A 9,334-nucleotide genomic window follows, 5' to 3' on the forward strand; every position below is an offset into this window, starting at 1 on the left:
CCAATTGTTAAAGTAACTAAATGGTTATAAAGGTATATCTACAATAACCACAGGTAGATTTCTTTGCTTTAGGGTGCTCCTTAAGCCACCTCTGTTTTTGGAAGCCTGTGGGGAAAGGGTCTCAGGTAGATAGCCCCTGAGCACATTTCTCTGGTAGTCAAATGCAGGTCTGCCTCTTGCCTCCTGCCAGCAAAGAGTAATAAGTCCCAGATGCACCTCCCACCGAAGCAAATAGCCTATCTAGTCCTTCTTGGTTGTCTCTGCAGCCCTCTTCCTCTCACACTGGTTTATCCCCCACCCCTGCCACCACCAACCCTCAGGCTCAGCTCAGGCCCAGGTTGGTTCTCATTACTTGGCTTCTGCCTGGATCCCAGTCTTTGCAGCCTGCCTAGTCTCCTGGTGAAGGTTATTTTCTTATTAGTTGTCCCCACCTAATGCCCAGCCCCTCAGTCTCACCCGAGGATTGGGAGCCTATTGTCTGCTGGTGAACTGCCTGCTGAAACCCCTGTCGTTATGCTTCTCCACAATGGAATAACTGCGACTTTGTCTCAGACTTCAGATGCCGACTCCTTGCCCAGGACACTACCTGCTGGCGTGGTGCCTTTTGGCTCTTACAACCTGGCTGCAGGGCTGAATCACCTCTCAGTATCTTCAGATATACTTGTTGATTATAATGAATACATTTCAGTCTGGGTCTTGGCCTGTTTTGGTCATTTCTGCTGTAACTAGGACAACATTCCAAGTCCTCTAATCAGGATTGCCTCTTCTAGATCTGGATTGCCTCTGACACTGTTCAACGAACATTTACTGAGCACCTACAATGTGCCATTGTTCTAAAGCCCTAGGTACATAGGTGAGCAAAATAAAACCCTGTTTTCATAAAGGAGACATACTAAATCAGAAATGAAATACATAATGAGATAATTTGAGACAGTAATAAAGACTCTAAGGGCCATTAAACAGGATAAATGGATAGAAAGTGAGGGATGTGGGGGGAGGGCGACATATTAGAGTGGTCACAGAAGACATCTTTGAAGATATAACATTTGAGCTGAGACCTGAGTGAAGAAAAGCAACTAGTTGTGAGGCCAGGGAGAGAACCCCAAGCAGAGGAACAGCAAATGCCAAAGTCCTGAGGCAGGAATGAGGTTGGTGTGTTTGAGGAATGGAAATGATACTGGTGTGGTTGAGCGAAAGAGGGAGAGACTGTGGGAGATGAGGTAATGAAGTAGGTAAGGCCAGGTATGTTGGGTTAGGGTTTTATTTAAATGCCGTGGGAAGCCAGTCAAAGGTTTTAGCATCATCTACGTTCAGTAACCTTTGGAAAGATTCAGCAGGTTTGCTGACCTGCAAGAGGGAAAAGCCTCCATTTTTCTTAACTACTCTGAGAAAAATAGATACCCCGTCTTGGTGACTCCTGAGTGTAGGCCTCAGGGCTGCCACTTCTAAACTTGCTGGCCCCCACCTTGAAAAACAGACACTGGAAACTTCTCCAAGATTATCATCTTTTGGTTCTGCCAAGGCTTTGATAGTTTTGCTGTGAATAGCAGGTACCCACCGATCCTACCTGTCTCTATCTTGTGTGTGTCACCTGCTTGATTCTGTCCCTTCCTGCAGTATGACATTACTCTCCCTCAGGAGCTTGGAGACAGCCAAGAAGTCCTGGGGATCTTCACTGTGGCCCCAGGAATCTTGAGAATCTCTGGGTTCCACCCAGTTTCCTAGCTCCAGAACTTTCTTCTCACAATAGTAGGATGGCCTAATGACACTCAGGTATCCCTCAGATTGAGCAGGAGGACTTGGGAATGGGCTGCACTCAGAAGGGGACTCTGGAGGCCAGAGAACCATGACTTCTTTGCTTCCTTGAGGGTGGTAAGGAGTAGGATGATTCAAGGGAAGCATGGTGTTTCCAGGCTCCTCATTTAGCCTCACTATGTCTCTGGAATGATCCATAAAGGTCAGTAGCTCTCCTTTACAGCTTCTCTTCACTTTCCTGACCTGTGCCCTTGAGTCTTCACTGGTGCTAAAGAGACAGTATCTGGAGAAATAACTACTAACATTTGAATGCCTACTATGTGCCAGGTCCTGTGTTAAAACATGACACATTCCTTCACTAGCTTATTTAATGCTCTTTCAACCTTATGAGGTAGTGATAAAGGTTACATTTTACAGGTAAGAATACAGATGCACCAAAAGATTTAGTAACTTGTCCAGGGTAGTAAGTGGTGAAGTGAGATCTGTCTTACTTTAAGTCAAGCCTCCTTCTATGATATCATACTGTCTGTCCAGCTAGTTCCAAGCTCTAGGACCTTTAAGGGATTGCAGGTTGACTCCAGCTAGTCCCCCTGACCCATGAGGGTTTTGTTAGCAGGTCATTTAGTATTCAGGCCAGACCGGGACATTCCACCTTGAATGGGATGCCCATGACCAGATCTGTGTAAGAAGCCCAAGTGGCTGACAGAAGTGTCAGCTCTGGGCCAAAGGATTTCCTAAGATGTCATTGCCGATAGGACAATAGCTGGGAACCGCAAAGCCAGCTGTATTCTTCTACTCAGCCTTTGAGGCTGTAGGATCTATCACTGACCCCCCTCCCAGAACTATCCCTACCCAATATCTGTGCATTTGCTCAGGGCCCCAGATTCAGCCTGAAGACTTGCTCTGGCCAAAGACTACCTCGGCAGGATCCTTCAGTCACCGAGGCCAAGACCAGATGTTTCTCTAGCACTGCCACCTAGAGGAGTGCCCAGGAGGGATACCCAGCCCAGAACAGCTGGAACGTTCCCTGCTCACCCCCCACCCCCACCCCAAGTGAAGCTGACTACAGTCCCCTCTGAGAGTATGTGTGGGGTGAGGGTGAAGGATGTGAAGACATGCTGAGAGCTCCCTGGATAGCAAGACTTGACTTTTCCTGCAACTTTGAGTGGCAGATGGAGGAGAGGCCAGTAATTATTCTGTAACATCTGAGAGAGTTGCTGCCTTACTTTACAGAGACCTCGCTCTACCCACCATCCCTCATCCCCTCGCTGGGAGGGGCTTTGATTCCTCTGGAAGGGCTGGCCTACACTCCCCTGGTTTAAAACTTTGTTCTGACTTCAACCTCATGACTGTCAATGCTCCTAAGTGCTAGTGCTGGGGAAGCAGGACTGAGATGGGGATACAAAAGATTCCACAAATGCTGCTTCACAACTGACAGAATAAAATTGGTTGGCAACTTGTTAAAGTATAGGATATTAGCCCTGGACACTGATCTACTAGAGCTGTGGGCAGGACCCAGGAATTTGTTTTTTTCCATTTTAATACTTTTATTTTTAAATTACAGTTGATATACAACATTATATTACTTTTAAGTATACAAGTGACCAGATACATAATTCATCTGATTCCATATGTAGTTATTACAGTACTACTGATTATATTCTTCTTGCTATACTCCACATGTCCATGACTTTTCTAACTACCAATTTGTACCGCTTAATTCCAACCCCCACTTCACTCATCCTCAACCACCACCACCCAGCAACCATCAAAATGCTCTCATGTCTATGAGATTGTTTCTATTTGTCAGTTTATCCTGTTCTCTAGATTCCACATATAAGTGAAATCATGGCATTTGTCTTTCTCTATATAACTTACTTCACTCAGTACAATACCCTCTAGGCCGGGGATCCCAAACCCCTGGGCAGTGGACTGGTACTGGTCCATGTCCTGTTAGGAACCGGGCCACATAGCACGAGGTGAAAAGCGAAGCTTCATCTGTATTTGCAGCTGTCCCCCAGCTCAACCTCAGATCATCAGGCATTAGATTCTCATAGGAGAACCAGTCTCCAGTATCAAAAATTTTGGAGACTGCTGCTCTAGGTACATCCATGTTGTTGCAGATGGCAAAAGTTCATTCTTTCTTTGTGGATAAATAATATTTCACTGTATCTATATACCACTTCTTCTTTATCAATTTATCCACTGATGTACACTCAAGTTGCCTCCATATTTTCGCTATTGTAAATAATGCTGCAATGGACATACAGATGCACATGTTGCTTAAAACTAGTGTTTTGGGTTTCTTTGTATAAATACCCAGAAGTGGGATTACTGGATCCTTCTTTGTCTCTTATTATATAGCCTTTCTCTTAAAGCTTATTTTGTCTGGTATAAGTATTGCTACCCCAGATTCTTTTGTTTCCATCTCTTTAGTTTCAGTCTTATGTCTTTCAATCTGACATGAGTCTCTTGTAGGTAGGGAGCATATGTAAGGGGTTTTTTTTCTTATCCATTTGGCCACCTTGTGTCTTTTGATTGGAGTATTTAATCCACTTACACTTAAAGTAATTGTTGATACATATGTAGTTACTGTCATTTTGTTATTCATATTTTTGATTTTTTTTCCTTCTTAAAGAAGTTCCTTTAACATTTCTTGTAATACTGATTTGGTGGTGATGAACTCCTTAACTGTTTTTCTGGGAAGCTCTTTATCTGTCCTTCAATTCTAAATGATAGTTTTACTGGGTAGAGTAATCTTGGATGTGGGTCCTTGCTTTTCATCACTTTGAATATTTCCGGTCAGACCCATTTGGCCTAAAAACTCTCTGTTGAGAAATCAGCTGACATTCTTATGGGTGCTTCCTTGTAGGTAACTGCTTTTCTCTTTCAGCTTTTAAGATTCTTTGTTCTTAACCTTTGGAATTTTAATTATGATGTGTCTTGGTGTAGGCCTCTTTGGGTTCATCTTGTTTGGGACTCTCTATACTTCCTGGGCTTGCGTGTCTATTTCCTTCACCAGGTTAGGAAAGTTTTCAGTCATATCTTGAAATAGGTTTCCAATTCCTTGATTTCTCTTTTCTTCTGATACCCCTATGATGTGAATGTTATTACACTTGATGTTGTCCCAGAGGCCCCTTAAACTATCATCACTTTTTTTTTTATTTTTTCTTGTTGCTGTTCTGACTGGGTGTTTTATGCTACCTTATCCTCCAAATCACTGATTTGATCCTCTGCTCCATCTAATTTACTGTTGATTCCCTCCGATGTAGTCTTTACTTCAGTTACTGTATTCTTCATTTCTGGCTAGTTTTTTTTTTGTTTGTTTGTTTCCTAGTTCTTTGATGAAGTTTTCACTGAGATCATCGAGCATTCTCATAAGCAGTGTTTTGAATTCTGCATGTGGTTGATTGCTTGTCTCCATTTTGTTTCTTTTTCTGGAGCTTTGTTCTGTTTTGTTTTTAAATCTGGAACATGTTTCTTTGTCTCCCCATTTTTGCTGCTTGCATGTATTTATTTCTATGTATTAGGTAGAGCTGCTATTTGTCTCAGTCTTTGTAGAATGGCCTTATGTAGCAGGTGTCTGGTGGAGCTCAATGGCACAGTCTCTCTAGCCACTTGAGCCAGGCACTCCAGGTATGTCCCTTATGTGGGTTGTGTGTTTTCCTGTTGTAGTTGAGCCTTGGTTACTGTTTTCATGTCAGTGGGAGACATTGACCCTGAAGTTGATTGGTTATGAGAACTTCCTGTGACTACAGCGGAGGAGCTATTGTACAGGAGCTGACCCTACAGAGCAGTATTTGCTTTAGCAGGGCTCTGGTGTCTGCCAAGTGTGCCCTTTGGGTGTGTCATCCTTGGAGGTGGCTAGGTGGTGCTCCAGCTGGGTCTAAAACTGGCCAGTGGGTACCCCGCTATGGGCCAAGTTCAGCTGCAGCCTATGTCCTACTTTGGGCCACCTGGCATGAACCACAAAGTCATCCGTAAGTGGCCACTACCTGCGCTGGGCTTGGAGGTGCCTCAAGAGGCTAAGCTGTGACCTGAGGCTGGCTGCTATGAGTACCGGCCTTGGAGCTGCTCATCACGCCAAGGCCAAATGCTGTTTGTTTGGGGTTTGTGAACCTTTGAGAGATTTTATGAAAGTCTGAAGCATGAGCCAAGACAGGCCATTTGTATGGAAAAGCTACTGAAAGTGCTTGGTTGAGCCCACAATTTTGGTGGGGTGGGGTCTCAGGGAAATCACCAGGACAGGGCAACAAGTGTTTGTCAGGTTGATGGCAGCTGCCTTCATCTGTATACTGGGGAAGGGAGGGCTCAACAAAGAAACAATGGATTCTGCCAGCACTTCTATCTGGGAGAAAGCTGCCTCTCTGTCACTCATCCAGAAGCTAGACAATTTAGTTCCTCCCTGTATCTCCCTGGTGCCTTTCAAGCTGTTGCTCTAGTACTGGAACACAAAGTTCCTCAGAATGAGTGAGTCTGCCAAAAATATGCCTGTGCAAGGCCCTTTAAGAGGAACCCCATGTGATTTCAGCTGCCCTCTGTCTCACTCAGCCACAATCTCTGCTGTTTTTCACAGAGTCGTGGAAATCTCTTTCCAGCACTGGTACCCTGGCCTGGAGAGCCTGGTGTGGGGCTGGGACCCCTTGCTTCCCTGGGAGTCCTCTGCAGCTGAGATATCCTGATTTTTATCCACCACATGCAGGTGTGGAACCAGTCCATTCCACATCTCTGCCCCTCCTACCAGTCTCAAGGTGGTTTTTTCTGTATGTCCTTAGTTGTAGGATTTCTATTCAGCTAGATTTCACGTGATTCTCAGTGATGGTTGTTCTGTTGTTTAGTTGTAGTTTCGATGTGGTTGTGAGAAGAGGCACGCAAAACATTTTCCTACTCTGCCATCTTGACTGGAACTCAGAAATTTTTATTTTTAAAATGTCCACAGTTGATTCTGATGTGCCTCCAGGTTAGTGATCCTGTGTCTCTCCTGCCTCTCTCTCTCTCTCTCTCTCTCTCTCTCTCTCTCTCTCTCTCTCAATCTCTCTATGTATCTTTGTATCCTTCAGCTTCCTGATGAACTATAAAATCAGAAAGTACCTTTCCTGAGACAGAAATTCAAATCTAGCAGTCTGGGTAACTATGGAACCCAGCCTGAAGTGGATCCTTTCTTAGATAAATGAAACTGTTCTAGTCATACCAAATGTTCTATGCTGTTCATCTGAAACTAGTAGGCAAGAGCCTCTTAAACATGAGAGAGAAATGAAGAAGTATTCTGAAGTATAAACACCTCTACACTGTGAGGACCACTCTCTGTGCATTACAGCATTACACAAGACTGGTAATTCAATAGAGATTGCATGTCTGCTATGTGCCCTCTGCTGGGAAAATTAGTGAAGTTTGGACAGTGTTTATCAGTAGTTTTTCTGACTGGTACCATTTCCTGGGATGGAAGCTCATACAGAAGGAGCTAATCCTATCCCAGTCTGGGCATTTAACATACCTGGAATTAGAAGGGTTAGTAATTTTTAAAAAAATCTTTATTAAGTAAAATTGATATATAAAAACCGAATATATTTAATTTACACAATTCAATGAGTTTGCACATATGCATACACCAATGAAACCATCACCACAACTGAGGTAACAGAACACATCCATCACTTTCAGATGTTTCTTTGTACCACCCCCTTTTTATGGTAAGAACACTTAAAATTTTTGATAAGAGGGTAGATCTCATGTTAGGGTTACTCTTATAAGTAACTTATCTCTGGTCTATCACTGATGCTTAATTATCCCAAGGGAAATCTGTGAACCCTGGTATGAATGTCTAGGATGGCAGCAGGGAGTGAGGGGAGACATTGAGAAGTGCCTCATCTTCCCAAAAAGATAGATTTCAAAGGTGGTAGGTAAGTAATAGCTCTGGGGTCTTAATAGAGACCACTGGGGGCACAGGAAGATTCCCCTAAGCCATTACACAGTTAAAATAGGCTGAAAAATGAATCTCATGATCTGAACTGATTCTGGTTGGTACTTAATTCCTTACCCAGAGATAAAATATGTATTGTGAACCACTGTATTTACTCTCGAAGTATTGGAGGAAATGTCAGGTGAAAGCAAGATAAGAAACCTGGCCTGAAGGGAAATAAAAGTAAAAATAAATGAATGGGACAGTATCAAGCTAAAAAGCTTCTGCACAGCAAAAGAAACCATCAACGAAATTAAGAGACAACCTTCTAAATGGGAGAAGATATTTGCAAACAATGCCTCTAATACCCAAAATACATAAAGAACTTATACAACTGAACAATAAAAAAAACAATCCAATTAAAAAATGGGCAGAAGACCTGAACACTTATCCCAAGAAGACATACAAACCACCAACAGACATATGAAAAGATGCTCAACTTTACCAGCTGTTAGGGAAATGCTAATCAAAACCACAATGAGATACCACCTCATACCTGTTATAATGACTATTATTAACAAGACAAGTAATAACAAGTGTTAGAGAGGTTGTGTGTGGTGGGGAAAGAACACTCATACACTGCTGGTGAAAATGTAAATTGATACTGCCACTATGGAAAACAGTATGAAGATGCCTCAAAAAAAATTAAGAATAGAATGACCGTATGACCCAGCAATTCCTCTTCTGGGTACCTACCCCCAAAATCTGAAAATGTTTATCCATAAAGATATATGCACCCTGATATTCATTGCTGCATTATTCATGGTGACCAAGATATGGAAACAACAGAAGTGTTCTTCAATAGATGATTGGATAAAGATATGGTACATATATACAATGGAATATTGTTCAGCCATAAGGAAAGATGAAATACTGCCATTTGCAACAACATGGATGAATTGAGATTATCATGCACACTGAAATGTCAGACAGAAAAAACTGAGAATCATAATTTCACTTATATGTGGAATGTAAAACTAAAAGCAACAAACAAGACAAATAAAAACTCATAGACACAGACAACAGTTTAGTGGGGAGGGAAAGGGGGGAGGTGGGGAGGTAGATAAGGGTAAAGGGGGTCAAATATATGGTGACAGAAGATCTGACTTTGGGTGAACACACAATGTAACATACAGAAAATATATTATTGAATTGTATACTGGAAACCTATATAACTGTATTAACCAATATCATCCCAATATATTTAATAAAAAAAGAAACCTGGTCTGCTTGATCCTTAACCACCAATTCTATGCGGAAACCTCAAATGATTCAGATAAAGGGGATGGAGGTATCCCAGGTATTGTGGTTCTACTTATCCTTCCAGGGACATCATTAGATGGGAAGGCTATCTGACCTAGCCTAGTTTTCAACCTCTGTAACTCCAACTGAAATCATGATGATTTATGACAGCTAACATTTGTTTATTATGCACAAATTCCTGTTCTGGGCATAACATGATCATGCTTATCTTCACAATAACCCGAGGAACAGAATGATCACAGCACCTTGTCCAGAGTCACACCGCTGTCCAGTGTTAGAGCAGTGTATTAACTAGGTCTAACTGCAGAGCTATGACCATATTGCTAGCTTCTTACTCTCCTTTTCTCTCAAGCCTGA

The sequence above is a fragment of the Rousettus aegyptiacus genome, unplaced genomic scaffold, assembly GCF_014176215.1.
Source record: "Rousettus aegyptiacus isolate mRouAeg1 unplaced genomic scaffold, mRouAeg1.p scaffold_m13_p_9, whole genome shotgun sequence".
Classification (NCBI taxonomy): Eukaryota; Metazoa; Chordata; class Mammalia; order Chiroptera; family Pteropodidae; genus Rousettus; species Rousettus aegyptiacus.